The sequence below is a fragment of the Medicago sativa genome, chromosome 8 (assembly GCF_051527215.1).
Source record: "Medicago sativa cultivar Bolivia chromosome 8, Bolivia_mono, whole genome shotgun sequence".
NCBI classification, from domain to species: domain Eukaryota; kingdom Viridiplantae; phylum Streptophyta; class Magnoliopsida; order Fabales; family Fabaceae; genus Medicago; species Medicago sativa.
This window is the reverse complement of record NC_140756.1, coordinates 58,379,284-58,400,536: the sequence shown is the minus strand read 5'-3', so window position 1 is coordinate 58,400,536 and position 21,253 is coordinate 58,379,284. Positions and strand designations below refer to the sequence as shown.

General features: G+C 38.2%; 1 long non-coding RNA gene across 1 annotated transcript; it reads left to right on the top strand.

The window, feature by feature from the left end:
* Positions 1 to 16,468: 16,468 nt before the first annotated feature.
* Positions 16,469 to 20,948, top strand: LOC146899948 (uncharacterized). Its single transcript, XR_015022277.1, has 5 exons — positions 16,469 to 16,970; positions 17,157 to 17,305; positions 17,717 to 17,900; positions 18,870 to 19,018; positions 20,709 to 20,948. It is a non-coding gene; the product is annotated as an uncharacterized LOC146899948 (long non-coding RNA).
* The last annotated feature ends 305 nt before the right edge of the window (positions 20,949 to 21,253 follow it).

The window sequence follows — 21,253 nt, the reverse complement described above, 5'->3', positions numbered from 1 at the left end:
CCGGACACCGTGTCCACCCATGACTCCTCGACTTTGAACTTTAACCCACCATGTTTTCTCTGAACTTGAACATAGTCATGCATTCATGCATACATGCATACATGCATAAACTTTTTTCCATGCATTTATCGAAGGGCTTAGACAAATTGAATTTGTAAACATTGTAGGAATGAGGAAGACTAAGTCCTATAAGTTCAAGGAAGTGGATTTGGCTAGTTTGAGAAATTTGGCACTCAAGATTGAGGATCCGACTGGTTTCCGACATCGTTACGGGGCTTTACTTACTATTCTCCAGACTAATGTGGATGAGAAGCTTGTGCACACTCTAGTGCAATTCTATGATCGGGAGTATCGGTGCTTTACTTTTCCCGATTTTCAGTTGGAGCCTACTTTAGAGGCTTATTCTTGCTTGATGGGTCTATCTATTGCTAAGGGGGTACCTTTCTCAGGACCTGAGCATCCTCCTACTCCATTGGTTATTGCTAAAGATCTCTATCTCAAGACCACCGATGTCTCCAAGAATCTTGTCACTAAGGCTCGTATCCGAGGGTTTACTTCGAAGTATCTTCTTGAGAAAGCCAACCTCAAAACCACTTGTCAAGACACTCTTGAGGCTATTCTTGCACTTCTCATCTATGGGCTTATTCTCTTTCCAAATCTTGATGACTTTGTGGACATGAATGCTATTATGATATTCCACTCCAAGAATCCGGTTCCTACTTTGCTAGCTGACACATACCATGCTATTCATAATCGATCCGGCAAGGGTCGTAGATACATTCTTTGTTGTGTACCTCTCCTCTATAGGTGGTTTATTTCGCACCTTCCGAAGTCTTTCCACGACAATCCGGAGAATTGGTCTATTTCACAGAGGATTATGGCTCTCACTCCTAATAAAGTGGTTTGGCTCACTCCAGCTTCTAGAGTCAAGGAAATCATCTTTGGTGGTGGGAAGTTTCTTAATGTACCTCTTCTTGGTACCCGGGGTGGAATCAACTACAACCCGGAGCTCGCCTTGCGACAATTTGGTTTCCCGATTAAAGAAAAGTCCATCAATCTTGCTACATCTCCTTACTTTTTCCACTACTCCAATGCACCCACAGGAATAAGAGAGGATTTCATGGAAGCTTGGTCCAAGCTTCGGAAGAAAGAGGTGAAGCATATGGGTGTAAGGTCCGGTGTTGCTCATGAGGCCTATACACAGTGGGTGATAAACCAAGCTGAGGAGATTGGCATGCCTTACCCATCCATGAGATACGTGTCTGCATCTATTCCTACCATGCCTTTGCCTCTACTACCACCTACTCAGGAGATGTATCAGGAGCATCTAGCTATGGAGAGTCGGGAGAAGCATCAGTGGAAGACTAGATACTATGAGGCTGAGAACTTGATCATGACTTTGGATGGAAAGGATGAGCAGAAGAATCATGAGGTAATGACACTGAAGAAAGAGTTACCTAAGGCTAAGAGAGAGATTGAAGAAAAAGATAGGTTGCTTATGAGGGATTCCAAGAGGGCTAAGGGTGCCCATAACTTCTATGCCCGATACTGCAGCTATGAGTCTGGGTCTGAGTCTGAGGATGATGCTTCCGCTTCCTATGCTTGAGGATCTCTATTTCCTGTTGTTATTTCCATTTGTTTATGTTACTTTACATTTCAAAGTCTATCCCTTGGCTTAGCATTTCAAAGGGAATCGTCTTGTAAAACTATATGTTGGTTGTTTGTTTCCCGTTTATGTTAATTGTTGTTTAGTAATGTTTACAAGAGCTCCAATTTGTCTAAAACCCTTCGATAACACAAAAAGAGTCTTTTTGCATATGCATTAACACATTTCATGCATCATATGCATTCATTGGTCACAAAAAACTTCTCTCGTGCTCATTGCCTCCTGGTTTTATTCGCCGCAGTCTGAAAAGTGGCTCGTGCTCGTAAGGTTTACCAACCAGATAGAGTTCATCAAACAAGATTGCACAAGAGAAGAAACATGGCTAACTTTGAAGAAGAAAATGCTCAGCTCCGTGCCGAATTGGCTGCTATGAAAGAAGACTTGGCTAAGGCTCATGACACTATGTCTACTCTGATGGCTGCACAAGAACAACCAGTCACGTCTGTTCCAGTTTCTACTGAAGCGATTCCATCTATCCCACTATCTACTGTGGTGTCTGATGCTCGGTTTGTTATGCCCAATGGGCGTCCTTATGGGCTCTCAGCTTTCTATTCTCCTAATACTGCTGCTGGTGTCTCTGGTTTTGCTGGTCAAGGACAGATTCCTGTATCCACCTCTATGCCTCAAGTGACTGCTGTCGTTACCGATCCTATTGTCCACACTGTGCAACAGGTAATTGATGTCGATACTCCGCGTGGACAAGATCCTGTAATGGAAACTATGAGAAGACAGTTAAGAGAGTTGGCTGGAGAACTCCGTGAGGTCAAAGCTAGCCGTGGGAACAATGTTTCTGCTAAGGCTCATGATCTATGCCTGGTGTCCCGATTTGAGGTTCCTAAGAAATTCAAAGTGCCAGATTTTGACAAATACAATGGATCTTCCTGTCCACATAGCCATGTCATTCGGTACGTCCGGAAGATGGCCAATTATGCAGATAATGATGCACTGATGATACACTGCTTCCAAGACAGCCTAGCAGAAGATGCGGCAGATTGGTACACTGGTTTGAGCAAAGATAATATCCATACTTTTGAAGAACTTGTTGCTGCTTTTGAAAGTCATTACGAGTTCAATACCCGCTTGAAGCCAAATAGGGACTCTATTAAGTCCTTATCTCAAAAATCAGATGAAACCTTCCGTGAATATGCTCAGAGGTGGAGAGGGGCAGCTGCCCGTGTTTCTCCTCGGCTTGATGAGGAAGAATTAACACAGACATTCTTGAAAACTCTGAAGAAGGAATATAGGGAAAGAATGATAGTCTCTGCTCCAAACAACTTCTCTGACATGGTTACCATGGGAACTCGTCTAGAAGAGGCTATCAGAGAGGGTATCATTGTTCTTGAAAAGGGTGAATCTTCAGCCAGTGCACCAAAGAAGTATGGTAATGGCCACCATAAGAGGAAAGAATCTGAAGTAGGAATGGTATCCGGTAACCAGCCTACAACCCCTGTTAATGCTACTCAGTTACCTTTGCCCTACCAATACATGCAGTACTCTCAACATCCTTTCTTCCCGCCATTCTATCAGCAATATCCTCTGCCACCGGGTCAACCACCAGTACCCGTTAATGCCATTACTCAACAAGTACAACAACAACCTCCTGCTCCACAACAGCAACAACAGGGTCCCCGACCCAGAACTTCTTTTCCACCAATACCAATGCGGTATGCTGAGCTGCTCCCAACTTTACTTGCTAAGGGCCACTGCATCACTAGACCAGGCAAGCCTCCGCCTACGCCATTGCCTCCCAGATTCCGTCAGGATCTTACATATGAATTCCATCAGGGCGCTCAAGGCCACGATGTTGAAGGTTGCTATGCTCTGAAGTATATTGTAAAGGACCTGATAGAAAAAGGACGGTTGACTTTTGAAAATAGTGTTCCTCATGTTCTTGACAATCCACTTCCAAATCATGCTGCTGTTAACATGATCGAGGCGTTCGAAAGAGTTCCTGTTCCTAGAGAGGCTCCCATGTTAGATGTCCGTAATGTTGCTACTCCTTTGGTGCCACTACATGTCAAACTTTGCCAGGCTTCTTTGTTCAATCACGACCATGCTTCTTGTTCAGAATGTCTTCAAAATCCTATGGGTTATGGTGTGGTGCAAGATGATATCCAGAGCCTGATGGATGACAAGCACTTGATTGCTAGTGATGTATGTGTGATTGTGCCAGTGTTTCATGATTCTCCGGCTGAAGGTGTATCTCAGACAAGGAATGTTGAACCTTTGGTAATCAGGTTACCTGGTCCAATACCTTATGCCTCTGCAAAAGCAATCCCTTACAAGTATGATGCGACCCTGATTGAGAATGGAGTGGAAGTGCCTCTGGTATCCCCAGCTACGATTGATAATGTTGTCGGTGAAATTACAGCTCTGAAAAGCGGGAAATCCCGTCCACCCTTGTTTCAAAAGAAGGTGGTTACACCTGTTGCCACAATAACTCCACCAGTTGCTCCGCCTATTGACAAGAACCCCGGCCCAACAAGCCAATCTATTGACGAGTCTAATCTGGACGAAATTCTGAGGCTTATTAAAAAGAGCGATTATAAGATTGTAGACCAGCTGCTGCAAACTCCATCAAAAATATCCATCTTGTCTTTGCTCCTGAGCTCAGAGGCTCACATGAAAGTGTTGATGAAAGTACTGGAACAGGCCTATGTTGATCATGAAGTCTCTGTGGATCAGTTCGATGGAATAGTGGGTAACATTACTGCTTGCAATAACTTGGGGTTTGGTGACGATGAGCTCCCTGAAGCAGGGAAACACCACAATTTAGCTTTGCATATCTCGGTGCACTGTAAGTCTGACATGATATCCAATGTGCTGGTGGACACTGGATCATCCTTAAATGTAATGCCAGAATCTACGCTAAGACAGTTGAGTCATCATGGAATCTCTCTAAGAGGAAGTAGCTATCTGGTTAAGGCTTTCGATGGATCTCGCAAAAATGTTCTTGGGGAAGTAGACTTGCCAATTACCATTGGTCCTGAGACATTTCAGATTACTTTCCAGGTCATGGACATCAATGCTTCTTACAGTTGTCTCCTCGGAAGACCGTGAATTCACGACGCTGGGGCAGTAACTTCTACTTTGCATCAGAAACTCAAGTTTGTGAGGAATGGTAAGCTTGTCACTGTACATGGCGAAGAAGCATATCTGGTTAGCCAAGTGTCATCTTTCTCTTGTGTTGAAGCAGGGTCCGCTGAAGGGACGTCATTTCAAGGCTTGACTGTTGAGGGTGCAGAATCCCGGAGAGCTAGTGCTAGTATGGCTTCATTGAAAGATGCCCAGAAAGCTGTTTAAGAAGGGCAAGCTACTGGCTGGGGCAAAGTGATACAGATCTTGGAAAACAAGCGTAAAGAGGGCCTTGGGTTCTCCCCGACCTCAGGCGTTTCAACAGGAACTTTCTACAGTGATGGGTTTATCAATGCTATTGCTGAAGATGCTGCTGAAAGTAGTTATGTGCCTACATTTGTTGTACCAGGAGGCACTGTGAGAAATTGGGAGGCCATTGATGTTCCTTTAGTCATGCATGCTTCCATGTAATGTGTTTTGTTGCTCATGTTTTTCTTCGTTTTCAAAATAACAATCCTTCCGCTCTGCCCAAGGCGAAAGTGATATCATTGTAAGGGCATGTTTGTTTCGGCATTGCCGTTATCAATAAAAGTTGTCGTCTTTTCCGCGACTCTTTGTTTTTTACTTTTTAGTGCCTTTTTCTTGGAAATAATGGTAATGCCAGAAAAAACCAAAACATCTGTATTTTCTTATTAATTTCAAAAATCTGCATGGTCCTATGAAGATATGCCGGGTCTAGACCCCAAGATTGTGGAACATCGGATACCGACAAGACCTGATGTCCTCCTGTCAAACAGAAATTGAGAAGGTCTCGTCCAGACATGGCTCTTAAGATTAAGGCTGAGGTGCAGAAGCAAATTGATGCGGGTTTCCTCATGACAGCTGAATATCCTGAGTGGATTGCCAATATTGTACCAGTACCAAAGAAAGATGGGAAAGTTCGAATGTGTGTTGATTACAGAGATTTGAATAAAGCCAGTCCAAAAGATAATTTCCCATTGCCTCATATTGATGTGCTTGTTGACAGTACTGCTCAGTCTAAAGTGTTCTCCTTTATGGATGGTTTCTCCGGCTATAACCAGATACGAATGTCACCTGAAGATAGAGAAAAGACGTCCTTCATCACTCCGTGGGGAATGTTCTGTTATAAAGTGATGCCGTTTGGCTTGATAAATGCTGGTGCTACCTATCAAAGGGGTATGACCACTCTATTTCATGATATGATTCACAAAGATATTGAAGTATATGTTGATGACATGATTGTGAAGTCAAGTGATGAGGAGCAGCATGTTGTGTATTTGAAAAAGATGTTTGAAAGACTGAGAAAGTACAAGCTGCGGTTGAATCCTAACAAGTGTACATTTGGCGTAAGATCTGGAAAGTTGCTAGGCTTCATTGTCAGTCAAAGAGGCAATGGAGTTGATCCCGACAAAGTCCGAGCTATCAGAGAGATGCCGGCCCCTCAGACTGAAAAACAAGTTAGAGGTTTCCTCGGACGTCTGAACTATATTTCAAGATTTATATCTCATATGACTACCACCTGTGGACCAATTTTCAAATTGCTCAGAAAGAATCAGCCGGTTGTATGAAATGATGAATGTCAGGAAGCTTTTGATAGCATTAACGAATACCTGTTGGAACCACCTATCCTTGTCCCGCCAGTGGAAGGAAGGCCTTTGATTATGTATCTGTCAGTGTTAGATGATTCAGTGGGTTGTGTTCTCGGTCAACAAGACGAGATTGGAAAGAAAGAACATGCTATCTATTATCTGAGCAAGAAGTTCACCGACTGTGAGACTCGGTATACAATGCTTGAAAAGACTTGTTGTGCTTTAGCTTGGGCTGCCAAACGCCTGCGTCATTATATGGTGAATCATACAACTTGGTTGATATCCCGAATGGATCCAATCAAGTACATCTTTGAGAAGCCTGCCGTCACTGGAAAGATTGCACGTTGGCAAATGATGTTGTCTGAATATGATATTGTGTACAAAGCTCAGAAAGCAATCGAAGGAAGCGTCCTTGCTGAGCATCTTGCTTGTCAACCTCTTGATGATTACCAGCCAATTAAGTTTGATTTCCCTGATGAAGAGATCATGTATCTAAAAGCAAAGGACTGTGAAGAACCACTGATCAATGAAGGACCAGATCCCAATAGCAAATGGGGACTAGTGTTTGATGGTGTTGTTAATGCTTATGGTAAAGGAATTGGGGCCATCATTGTAACTCTGCAGGGCCACCACATTCCTTTCACTGCTCGAATAACTTTTGAATGCACGAACAACATAGCTGAATATGAAGCATGCATCTTGGGCATTGAAGAAGCCATTGACCTGAGAATTAAGCACCTTGACATCTATGGAGATTCTGTACTTGTTATTAATCAGATAAAGGGTGAATGGGAGACTCATCATGAGAAGCTGATCCCTTACCGTGACTACGCAAGATGTCTGTTGACATATTTTACAAAAGTTGAGTTGCACCATATCCCTCGGGATGAAAATCAGATGGCTGATGCTCTCGCTACTTTGTCTTCCATGTTTCGTGTCAATCACTGGAATGATGTGCCCGTGATCAAAGTACAGCGTCTTGATAGACCCGCTCATGTGTTTACTATTGAAAATACGCCAGATCGAGCTAATGAAGATGTGAACGATGGAAACCTTGGTATTACAACATCAAACAATTCTTGCAGAATCATGAATATCCACCTGGTGCTTCCAACCGGGATAAAAAGACCTTGAGACGATGGGCTAGTAAATTCCTTCTGGACGGAGAAATCCTATACAAGAGGAACTATGACATGGTCTTGTTGAGATGTGTTGATAAACAAGAAGCTGAGAAATTGATGCATGATGTACATGACGGTACTTTTGGGACCCATGCTACAGGTCACACTATGTCAAGAAAACTATTAAGAGCCGGCTACTATTGGATAACTATGGAGCGCGACTGCCGCAGACATGCCAAGAGATGCCACAAATGTCAAATCTATGCTGACAAGATTCATGTGCCTCCACATGCCCTCAATGTTATCTCTTCCCCATGGCCTTTCTCTATGTGGGGCATTGACATGATCGGAAGAATTGAACCAAAGGCCTCCAATGGACATCGTTTCATTCTAGTGGCAATTGATTACTTCACCAAGTGGGTTGAAGCTGCTTCCTATGCAAATGTGACCAAGCAAGTGGTAGTGAAGTTTATCAAGAATAACATCATCTGTCGATATGGTGTTCCTAACAAAATCATCACTGACAATGGTTCCAATCTGAACAATAGCATGATGCAAGCTTTATGTGAAGAATTCAAGATCGAGCATCACAACTCTTCTCCTTATAGACCTCAGATGAATGGTGCAGTCGAGGCCGCTAACAAGAATATCAAGAAGATCGTTCAGAAGATGGTCACTACTTACAAAGACTGGCATGAGATGCTACCGTTCGCCTTGCATGGTTACCGTACTACAGTGCATAGTTCAACCGGGGCAACTCCTTTCTCTTTGGTATATGGTATGGAAGCAGTTCTCCCTCTGGAAGTGGAGATTCCATCTCTTCGAGTGATCATGGAAGCAAAATTAACTGAGGCTGAATGGTGTCAAAGTCGGTATGACCAGTTGAATCTGATTGAAGAGAAACGTATGGATGCTATGGCTCATGGACAGTTGTATCAAGTGCGAATGAAGAATGCTTTTGACAAGAAAGTCCGACCTCGAGAATTCAAGGAAGGCGAGCTTGTATTGAAAAGAAGAATAAGCCAGCACCCTGACCCAAGGGGCAAGTGGACACCCAATTACGAAGGTCCTTATGTTGTCAAGAAGGCTTTCTCGGGTGGTGCTTTAATTCTTACACACATGGATGATGTTGAACTCCCAAATCCTGTTAATGCCGATACAGTCAAGAAATACTTTGTCTAAAAAGAAAAGAACAGCGTGGTAGGTCGAAAACCCGAAAGGGCGGCCTAGGCAAAAATGCGCTTCCCGGTGGATCGAAAACCCGAAAGGGCGATCCAGGCAAAAGTTAGGGACAAAAAAATGAATATGAAAAAGCTCGCTGAGATTGTACGCAACTCAGGCAAGAATGAGCGCCTCGATGAGCCGAAAACCCGAAAGGGCGGTTCATGCAAAAATGAGGTTGACAATAAAAGACAAGTAACTATATCTGGCAAACCACCATCACCCCTTGGGGCATCTGCAACTGTCAACGATTGTCTTCATCAGAAACTTATGTACTTGTGAATTCAAAATTTCTATGAAATGTAGCGGTCATCGTGTTCAATGTATCACCAACCAATAAAATTACCATTTTCCAAGGTTTGTAAATCCGTGGAGTCATGCCTTTGGCTGACCCTCACTCTTCTATGTCAATTTGAGCCTGTGCTATTTGTTTGAAACTCTATTTTTTTTTTCTATTTTCAATGTTATATACGAAACATTTTCTTTCTATTTGATAATGTCAATGTATGAAACAAACATTTTTGAAAATTGAAAACTTTTTCCCTGTCTATTTTGAAAGCAAACCTAAGCAATAGGGTACATTTCAATGAAACATGCATGAATAAATAAGTGTCAATGTCTATCTCAATACATGTTACAAGCAGGTTACTCCCCAGGATGATCTATGGTCAATGGCAAGAATGAAAAAACAGAATGAAAATGAAAAATTGAAAAATGAAAATGAAAGGCTCGCTAAGTCGAAAACCAGAGAGGGCGGCTTAGGCAAAAATGAGCAGCCCGCTGATTGACAAACTATGAAGGCAATTCAGGCAAAAAAGGGGCAATGAAAAGAATTTTATTCCCCGGTGAATCGAAAACCCGAAAGGGCGGTTCAGGCAAAAATGGGATTGAAAAATGAATGAATGAAATATTGAAAAGCATTGACCGCAGATGCGAACATCCAATGGTTACCCAGCACTGACACGCCTAACAACAGCGACCTGTATCCAAGAATCTTCCAAAGTTTCCCTCCTCTACAAATTTTATTGCCCTCAGCCATGGTTTTGAGGCGTCTCCCAACGACGGTCTCTCCAAAGAGGATTGCTATGTGAATATGTTGCAGCACGAGCCACTACGTGCCCAATCTTCCAATGTTTCGTCTGTCTCTGTGAAACTTCTCTGTCAAACTACAAACCAATCATGCATTCCAAACATTCATACATGCATAATCATGCATTTCATGTGCTCGTACATTCAATAACCTTGTTATACCATACATACATATTGCATTTCCAATTTCAACTTTCGATCCAACTCAGTTTCCACTTTCAATTCAATTCAATTTCAATTTCCAACTCAACTCAATATTCCAATTTCAATCCAATCTCAATTTCAATTCAATCCAAATTTCAAATGTCAAATTCAACTCAATCTTCAATTTCAATCCAATCTCAATTTCAATTTCAACTGTCAAATTCAATTCAATTTCGATTTTTAATCCAATCTCAATGTCAGTTTAACACAGTTTCAATTTCCAATTCAATTCAATTTCAATCCCCAATTCAACTCAATTTCAATATCCAATTCAATTCAATTTCAACTTTCCAATTCAATGTCTATGCCTATGTCTCCGATCAATCTCAATTTTCAATCTCTCTTTCAATCTCAAACTTTCAATTCAATGTCTGTGTCAATATTAATCAACTCTCAATTTACTCTTGGGCCAACAAAATGGTCATGTCTGTCTTCAAATCAAGTTAATATCAACTTACTCTCAATTTTTATCTTTCCAAATCAAACTTCCAATTCGTATCTTGTTATCGGTCAAGTGGCTAGTTCGATCAAAAGAACAGCTTGTACCTGCTTACACACCTATACTTCCGGACAAACAACAAGTTCGATCCAAAGAACAGTTTGTACCCAGCTTATGCTTTGTTATCAGTCAAACGACGAGTTCGATCCAAAGAACAGTTTGCACCTACCCACATGATGTGGTGATGATCAAGTGTCAAGTTCGATCCAAAGAACAGCTTGTATCTGCCTATATGTCTATGTTTCCGGTCAAGTGCCAAGTTCGATCCCAAGAACAGCTTGTACCTATCTCTTGTTTTATATTCCTTGGTCAGGTGGCTAGTTCGATCCAAAGAACAACTTGTACCATATTTTCTGTCCCCTGGTTTGTCTACCCTGTCAATGTCCACCTGAATCCCTAGTGACATGACATGCTCCATAGACTCCAGTTGTTTGTCTTGCATTCATAATCAAAATATTGCATGACATTCATGATTTTGAAAATCCGAGAACGTATTTTTATGTCCAAAAACAGTGAAAATGTTAATATTTAAGTATCTTCGTCCCGTCAAATCAAAGACTTCGTCTTTTGACTCTCCGGACAAAGAAACTTAAATAGGGGCAGCTGTTATACCCTAATTTTGGACCTAAAAATACTAGCTCCATTCTTCTTTTCTTGCATTTCAAGTCATTTGAACTGTCTGTGATCAATTACATATTTCTCTGCATTTTATTTCAATATTACTTGTAAAATTCGTGAAAAAGGGTATTTTAGTCATTTCCTGTATCCAAACTCATCTTAGTCCTTGAAAATTGTTTGAGTCCTTTCAAATAGTTTGAGTAAGTCTTTGTTTCCATTCTATGTCAAAATCCATTTCAAAAATCGCATTTGAAGTCATTTTGAGTCAGTTTAGCCCCTAGGGGCATTTTGGTCTTTTCATGTATTAAAACTCTGTTTAAATTCAAAAATTTGTCTCTGAGTCTTTTCAATTGGTTTGAATAAACTCTTGCCTTGAATCTCTGTTAAAATCCACTTTAAAAATTGCATCTGAGTCATTTTGAGTCGTTTTAGTCCCTAGGGGCATTTTGGTCATTTCACATGAAATTTTGGCAGAGAGAGGTTACTTTAAAGTACCTCATTTAGGTAATTGGTTCGTTTTAGTCCGTTTTGTCATTTTTAATCATTTCACTTTACGTTATTTTCAAATTACATTTTTTACCAATTTTATTTTAATTACATTTTAGTCCTTGTTGTCATTTTTCTTTTTAGTCCTTCAATTTTTAATAATTGCAGATTGGTCCAGAAGTTTGTTACAAGCTTGTGTCCACATGTCAGTTTTTCATTTGTCCAGAAAGTTAGTTATGCCACTTGGCAGCTCAGCATTGGTCCAGGGTTCACAGTCACCATCTATAAATCCCAGTCACTGGTCAAAGTCAAGGACCACCATTCATTTTCTGCCAACTCAAGAAACACATTCACGTTTCTCTCTCCCAGATCAAAAAGATCAAACCCAGAAATTTCACAAGAACACAATGAAGGTTTGAAGAATCTTCAAACCCTAACCGTTTTCCAGCAACACAATCCAACACAAATTCGTACCAAATTCATCATCAAATACACAATTCAACAACAAATTCCACAAAAAACAAATCAAACAGCTTCAATTTCTCAATTGATTGAGAATCATTTCGATTCTCAGATATCTTCAACGAAGATTTCATCATCGAATCGTTGTCCTCTCCCTGTAATTCAAACCCTAAGGTGATCACAGGAAGAAGATCTAGAGAGAAGAGAAAAAGAAAGATCGAATTCGAAGTCAGAGAAGAAGAAAAGATCAAATTCGAAGTTGAACCAGAGAAGAAGAGGAACGTGTTCACTTCCTCGTTTTCAGTTCGAAGCAATAAAGAAACATTCACCAGAAGCAAAGAACGAAGCTCCGTCTCAAACTTCTCCGTTCGAATCTTCAAATCAAACAGAGGTAAATTCCTGACTCATTTTCCTCTTTAAATAAAAAAACTCTCTGTTACGTGTTTGAATGGCATAGATCGAAGATTGTAGTACACTTTCTTCAAATTTTTTTTTAAGAAAACGATAAACATTTGAAAACCGTAAGTTCCTTTCTAGATCTACGCTGATTCAAGGATCCTTTTAGAAATCTAGCTTCAGAATTGAAAAGAGGAGAGGAAGAGCTTCATGAATATGTAATTAGGTTTTAATTCAGAGTGGTTTGAAGCTCCGACGCGGCGGCGCCGCCGCCGGCCACCGCGTCGGAGAAAGGTTGAAGATGATCAGAATTATGTCGGAGAGGAGAGTCACTTGCAGACTCTCTCTCTCTAGAATTTTTAGAGAGATAAACGGGTGAGAATTGTGTTGTTTTCTTCATGCCTTTTGCTTATATACTTCCCTGTGATCTCGTGTGCGTGCGTATACCGTAACTGCGTGTTCTCCTGCATTTGGACTGTTAGATCTAGGGTTTCGTTGGACTGGATCAATCCAACGCTCCAGATGCGTTTGGATGATCCAGATCCATATTCCCTTGGGCCTGGGCTTGGACTTTTGCGCAGATCACTTCCCTTTCTTGTTTTCTTGCTATTTCGTACGTTGTTCTTGCTTTTTACACCTCTTTTGACTCAAAAATCTTTTTGTAAAAACATCTAAAAATTCTTGTGTGTTTTTAATTTGTTTTTTGATATTTCTGTGAGCATTCTACATGTTAAAATTGATAAAAAAATGTATATGACGTAGCTTGTGTTTTGGATGTCTTTCTTGTTAAATTCTTGAAGATTTTTGCTACGTTTTGGCATGATTTTTTTTTTGTCCAATTGATGCATGTGCTTGTTGTGTAACCTTGTGGTGTGCTTGCCACTAACTTGTATCTTTGTGTTTACTGTTTGTGAATGGGATTTGTCCATTTCTTGTTTTGCAAGTAATGTGAATATTCTTGTGAAAATAAAGTGTAAAATATGCCTAAAATGTGCTATAAGGCTTGGCTTGATATTTCCTCATAATTCTTGTGTTGGAAACTGAACTAAAACACTTTGTAAAGTGGTCATGATATGAGAATTATAGGTTATGTGTTTGCCTTGTTATTTTGGTGAACTTTTAGGCATATTTTGCTACTTGTTTTGCTAAGTTTTGTCACTTTGTTAGTGCTATCTTACTTACCTATATCTCTATCTCTTTATGCCTTATATTACTAACAATTTCCTCTATTTTGTTTCATGCATCATGAGCATTTCATCTTCAATCTCACATTTTCATCCTTTTATTTTCCTACACTTTAAAATTCATGCAAAACTTAGTATGTAAAGACCTAGGAATTTTTGTACTTTACTTTTATACAATTTCAATTCTTGCAAGACCATAGAATGTAAACTAGGGCATGATGTAAAGGACAATGGACTTTAATGATGTACACCGACACAAGCACCGACACATGCACACACATCACAGATATTTTTAGATGTATGGCTAGGATATGCATGTTTAGATGTATGTTTAGGATTGTATGTTTAGATGAATGCCTAGGATTTACACTTAGAAAAATCAATTTTCCAAACAAAATATGAACAATATCACTCAAATCATTTTCACAATAAACCTTGGGATCAAAATTCCATTGTATTTTCCCTTTATTTTCTTAAATAAAATCTTAATGAATTTTAATCATACTTTGACTTCCTTTTGCAAAATAGCTAATTCAACCTCACCATTTCACAATCTTATGCCCTTGAGGCCTCTCTCTCTCATTCTTAAAAGTTCCAATTTTCAAACTTAAAATCAACCAACAAAAAAACAAAAACATTTTTGGAAGAGAACTACGGTGGATTTGATCCCTTAAAAGGGTACGTAGGCAAGGAATCAAAATTCCTTCAATTCAACTAAAATAAAAATTCAAACACATTCTTCTCCCTCCAATTCTTCACTTAGAAAACTCTTAGGCTTAATATCACTTTTCAAAATAGCATTTAAAAATAAAGCGCGCGCGTAGAAAGTAAAGACGGTTCCTATAGGATACTATAGTCGTTATGGGTGCCTAACACCTTCCCGTAGCGAAAACAACTCCCGGACCTCGATTCTCAAGGGTTTTGCTTATTTTTTCCCTTCCCAAGAAAAAATGAGATATCACCGGTTAAAAAGGTTCAAACGTAATCAATGTTTGACACCCGAAAACCAAGATAAAACAAGATGCAGTGGCGGTGTATTTGTATTGAGAGTGATTCTGTCACGGTCATTAAAGCTTTTACGCGTACTGATAGTGTTCCTTGGCGTATGCACAATAGGTGGCTCAACTGTATAGTTCTTTTGGGCTCAATCAGTTGCAACCACAACCACATTTTTAGGGAAGGAAACAAGGTTGCTGATGCTTTTGCGAAGAATGGTCAGGGGTTGGCTTTGTTAACTTCTCAATATTGGGATGAACCTCCTTTATTAGTTTTACCTCTCCTCCATAGGGATAGCCTTGGAATTTCTTTTGATCGGATGAATATGTAGTTTTGTTTTGTTTCCTTATGGACTATTTTGGGCCCTCTATTGGGTTGTGTCTGTAACACCCTAAACCCCAAATATCATTTTTTTAATAAAAATATAATAATTATTAAAGCACGCAAGAGTGTCACACATCTTCATCCATTCAAAAGTACTTTATTTAGAATTAAAAAAAAAACGTCTCAACAGAATAGTTTTCAAAAACTTTAAAGTATACATCTCTTCACAATTTCAACAAAAACTGATTTCAATAGAATTCTAAAACATAGTCTAAAATAAAATAGATCCTCAATCCCTAGTGTCACAGATCAGAGCATCGACTCGATAAAGACTCCCATAAAGCGATAAGTAAACGAGTAGGCTCCAAAGCCATCCTTAGAGACTCACTGCTACTAAATTTCTTCTTCCTGCAAATCTACACCACAAGGATGCAGGCGCCCAACCCGCCACTAGAGGGTGAGAATATATTCAACATAAGAAATGCATAAACACGTGTATAGATTCAGACAAAAGAACACTTCAATTACATTTAAGCATGTATACATCAGAGTCAAATAACAGTTACATTGAAACATATACATTCATTTAGCAAAACCAATAGGAATCAATCAACATCTTATAATGACAAGTAAGCATAAACAAAATTTAAGAATATTGAATGGACATTTAGCAAAATATAGACTATTCACACATAATCATATAGAAGCACATCATTGAATATCACATCTTTAAATATTTACACACCTTTGAATAACACAACTTTTATTCACACATCTTCAAATAGACTGCACATCTTTTAATCACACATATTCAAATAGACTTGTAGTTATGTATGCAATGTCTCTAACTCGACTCTATATGCATGTGGTACCGGTTTTGGATATCAGAGTTATGTTACTGATTTATCCCCCATATTTAAATCACATCTTTAAATCGGACTGACCATGAATGCATGAACACCAAGTAATGACTCGACAATGCACATCTTTATATGACTCGACAAATACACATCTTTAAATAGCACCACCGTCAAATATCACATCTTTAACACATCTTCAAATAACACATCTTTATATAACACATCTTTAAATCACACATCTTCAAATAACACATCAATACACATCGTCAAAAATTCATCATTAAAACTTATTATTTCAAACACATTTAAATAATAGTAGGAATAATTTTCATTATAACAATTACCTCAATAAAATAACTTAAAAATAATATATATAATTTTGAGCTAATAGTGACAAGTCTCGACCGAACATATCCAAGTAAGCTTATACTACATATAATAAGTTTATAAGGGTAGTTTAAACTAATAATAGGTGGCAGATATTTCAACGTCCACTACTACAATTTTGGGCTTTTATAGCACCACTTTAATAGCGCTTTCACTTAAATGCTATTAAAAAGGCAACCTTCAGACGAATGATAGCGCTTCTAGTCGAGTGCTATAAATAGGCTACTCAAAATGAGGGTTAGATAACGCTTTTTCAAAAACGCTATTATTTAGCTTTCCTTCATTAGCGTTTACAGAGAAACGCTATTATTTAGCTTTCCTTCATTAGCGCTTTAGCAAAAATGCTATTGTAGGCCATTTAACTAATAAATAAATAAAAAAAACAGGATACTTCTTCTTTGTCTCCTCTCAACAAAACCCCACTCACTCACAAAATCACAAGCATACAACAGATCTAACTCTTCTCTCTCCGTCTCAGCCACTCACCACCACCTCTCACTCACAACAACTCACCGTTGAACTAACCACCCACCCAATACCCATCGAACCTTCTTTGAACCCACCGCCGTCAAACCCAGCTCCGTCTCACACACCTCCGTCAAACTCAGCACCCATCTCACCATCATCTATCCGTATAGCCAATCGATTGAATCCTTCAATTCCATTTAACGCTTCGTATCTCCGTCTCTTCAATCTGGTCGAACTCTTCGAACCCATCTCTATCTGGTCGAACTGTCCTTAAAATCAATTGAAACCCTTAGATTTGTTGAAGGTAAGAAATCGATTAAACCCAGATATGTTCATTTTCTGGGCTAGTATATATAATTTTCATCTGTTATCTTTCTTTATTTCTGAAATTTACTCTATTCTTTATCTCTTCGTTATAATTATTTTAAAGATCTATTCCTTATATTTGAAATTTGTTCTTATTAACTGGTTTGTTCAATTTCTGAATTAGGTTGGGGCTTTTATTGATTCTGCACTCTACCATCCAATATGGTTACTTCAATCAACTTCACGACCATTCTCACCCAAAACAGCTACTTCATTTTCTTTCCCTCTCCCTCTTTGTGTGTGTCTTCAAGAATTTCTAAATTCAAGTTATTTGTATGTTCTCATCCACTTCTCTTAGCTTTTCATTACTTCAATTGTTAGGGTACATATTCATTTTTCGTTGAGTCAGGTTTGAGTCATATTTGGTTTTTTAGACTCAATTGTTAGGTTTTTGCCTTATCTTTTAATGATTATTGAATATCTCAAAATTAATTTTTCATGAATATCATTATTATGTATTAGATTGGATTCTCAAACTATTGGATATTCATTCTTGTTTAAAAGCTTGCAGCTGAGTTCATTCTTTTGTTATTGTTAGATTGATTGCCAAGATATGGATTCTCTAATGTGAATGTTAATTCTAATTGTGATGTGTTGCTTTTCTGGAAACTAGGCCAATTTCAATGCCTCGTTAGAATTTTACAAGTTTGTTAATCATCATTATTTATTGACATATATTTGTAGGCATTGTTTTTGGGACAAGATGCTTATTTCATCTTATGGACCTTGCAAATTTCGCCTCTTTAATTGGTGAAGTTGCTGGTGCTAGTCTGATTTTCTGTGTTGGCAGCTTCACAAATTTAGCCTAGTTCTTGCTTTTCAACTCTTCATATTATTTGTGGAGAGAAGGATTAGTTCAGCACTTCAGGTATATATAACTCCACCTCTTGTCCTAAATTCTTTAAATTTGAATGCCTTATTTCTTCATCAAGACTAACAATGCTTTGTAACGTGAAATGCTTATTTTGCTGCTGTGTGTTTTGGCAAGACAAGGGCTAACTGTGTTTTGCTTTGCTTACACTATAATTCTTGTTTTTTTGTCATAATTCTAACTTATAACATTCATGCTAATGCAATGTTATGTTATGTATCTCATAATTGTTCGTTGTTTACAATTTAAGTTAGTATGTCTAGCCTAATCTTTTGAAAATTTAGAAGAATGATAGCAATTTAGTTAGTATGTGTAGCCAACTCTGAAGCACGTATGCTACTTGTTGTGAGTGTGTCTCGGTGTCGGATATGTGTCGGTGTCGGACACATGGCCGACACCCGTACGACACTTGTCGGATGCTGGCGGGTGTCCTGAAAAAATAAGAAAAAAAAGTAGAAAGACACAGCAGCAGACACCACAAGACATACTTTGGAGAGACACGGCTGGACAGACATTTGTGGGTTGGTAGGATTAATAGATATAAAACGATTCAAGCTTAAATAATAGTCTTCTATAATCTATTCCCGTCTCATTAGTGCTTTGTTACAATCAAATATCCATGGTTCTGTTCTAATGAATACTTTTTTGCTTTACTTGTTAATAATAACTACTTACTATGTATGGAATCATTGGAGTGTCATAGTCTGACATATTATCAAGTCCATGACTTCAAGCTGAGGATCTTAAACTCTAACTTTGTTTGGAAGTTTAAGCCCCCTTGTTTACCAAATTAACCTCGTTAACTATTGATTAATGTTTAATATCATAAATGCTCAGTGGAAAAAAGTAATTAACGCTATATTGAAAATTAAAAATGACAATTGTTTTGAGACAATTTTTTGTTGCAATTGCGACAATTAATATGTGAGACGAAGGGAGTAATTGTTTTTACAAAATGTGAAATAGGAAAATAGTGCCCCTGTTTCAACTCAGAGTAATGTGAAGGATGGTGGTCCTGTTGCTTCTGCTATGACTGAGAGAGAGTTGAAAGTCAATGTTGAAAAAGACCTTGTCTCCCAGGCAGAGAAGGAGGACATGGAAGCTCTTTTGGGAACGTAAGTGATAATCTTCTCTGACTCAGATCTTCTCTTTCAATATCATAAATTGTTCAAGTTAGATGCACATGGATGCATTATGATTCTCAATTTAGTTTTTCTATAAATAAATTAATATATGTAGCGGTGTCAATATCCTATGTTTTTTTAGAGAATTAGGTGTCTCAATTTACAAATGATGATTGATCACTTTAGAACTAATTTTACCCCTTGAGAGGCAAGTATGAATAAAGAAGAGCATGCATCATTTTTCTTTTTCCTTTAATTTTATTGTTGCTGTTGTTATTATTTTCTCCATGTTGTATGCTTGGCTGCCTTTGTTGGAGTCATGCTTCGTTGTTGGCTTCAAGTTCAAGCATAGAATAATAAGAAAGTAATGCAAAAAAACTAGTTACTGCTCCTTCAGTAGGTGACAATCATATTGTAGTAGCATAAAACTATATTATTGAACTAAATACCAAGCAATGCCTGGTTCATCAGAGTAGTCACTAAAGTAGTAACATCCTTTTTAATTTAAGGCTATACAAACTCCAAAATTGTCACAACCGCAAAAAAAGAAGCTCCCAGAACTAAAAACATTAGATAGCTAACACCAGGTGTTATGAAAATATCCAAATGTTATCAACATGACACAATATTCAAAATGACATCCCATAAAAATGACAAAATCAAGTTCTGAAAGTAAACAAAATCATGCTTCCGCTTTGGCATCTTCCTCATCTTCACTTACAAGTTCCACCACATCAATATTATCTTGATCATAACTTGATTCAAATCCTTGTGATTTCAACCGCCACTGTTGAATCCGACTCAAATAAGAGACGCAAAGAGAAGAAAAGAGACATTAGTCTGACTTGTGCGCCATGGTATTAATGTTAGATAGATGTCCAACGTGGTCCAAAGAGTGGTGAAGTAAAGAAAAATCCAACTTTTTTCGACAATTGTTTGAGTTTTCCGACACGTGTCGTTTGAGTGTCATAGAAATGTTGGACACTGACGCGTGTTAGACACCGCGACATCTCTAAGTCCTAGTAGTGTTTATACTTAAAGTTTTTCTCCACTATATGGAGCATACATGAGATGCTTCAAGATTTAAGCACTCGCAATCAATCAATCATATATCATGTTTAAGACAACACACCTAAGCATTTATCTAATATCACTGATCTATTTCCATTCAAATTTTAGCCCTCTCAATTAAGTGACGTGTTCTACTTTGGTTAGTTGTGAATAAGGTTGAAATTTTAGGGTTGCACTTTGGTGACATTGAACTTTGGTGACATTGGTAACATTGTGTCTATCTCTCTCATAACCATTCATTCTCTCTCATCAAAATTAATTTATTTTAATCATTCATAGAGCATTCTCTCTCATCAAAATACACTAATGTCACCAATATCGCCGATACTCAATGTCACCCAAGTATCTCCTGAAGTTTTAATTAAGTGACCCGGTACCTTGAAACATAGATGACAAATCCCCTTTTTCTTAGGTATTATACAATTGCCAATTTTGAAAAGCTTAGCGGTGAACACGTCACTTAATTAAAAAAATATAGTATTAATACTATGTCATGTTAATATGTATTCTTTATGGAATTTGTTTACTATGTCATGTCCCTTATGGATATTTTTTGGATTTGTTAATGCATTGCTGAATTCATTTTGTATACCATGCAATCTTATTTCAGGTTCGTTGGAATGCTCGAGGTCAATCAGTTGGTGAAGAAATCCAAGGTTTTCTCAATTACATTGGAGTCATCGTTTGTCGGGAGGTTCTAATTAGTATCGAAAATTGGAGGAAAAAAGCCAAGGTTTTTTTAGTTACTTTAGGATTGTAATCGTTCATATATATACTTATTGTGCATGGACTTTGCATTTTTATGCAAGTGTACATTGGATGTCATTTGTAATTAAGTTTTTGATCAACACATTATTGTTGTTTCTGATAAGTATATATATATATATATATATATATATATATATATATATATATATATTGTGTCTGGTAGTATCTTATTATGATGCTTTTAGTTGTAGATGTAATTTAAAAATAAAAAAATAGGGACTTTTATTAGCGCTTTTATGAAAGCGCTATTAAAGGGGGGATAATTAAGATAGCACTCTCTGAAAAACACTAAGAAACATCTGTTTAAAAATAACACAAAAATAAGGCTATATTAGCGCTTTTCTGAAAGCGCTATCGAAACACAGCTATTTAATAGCGTTTTAAAAG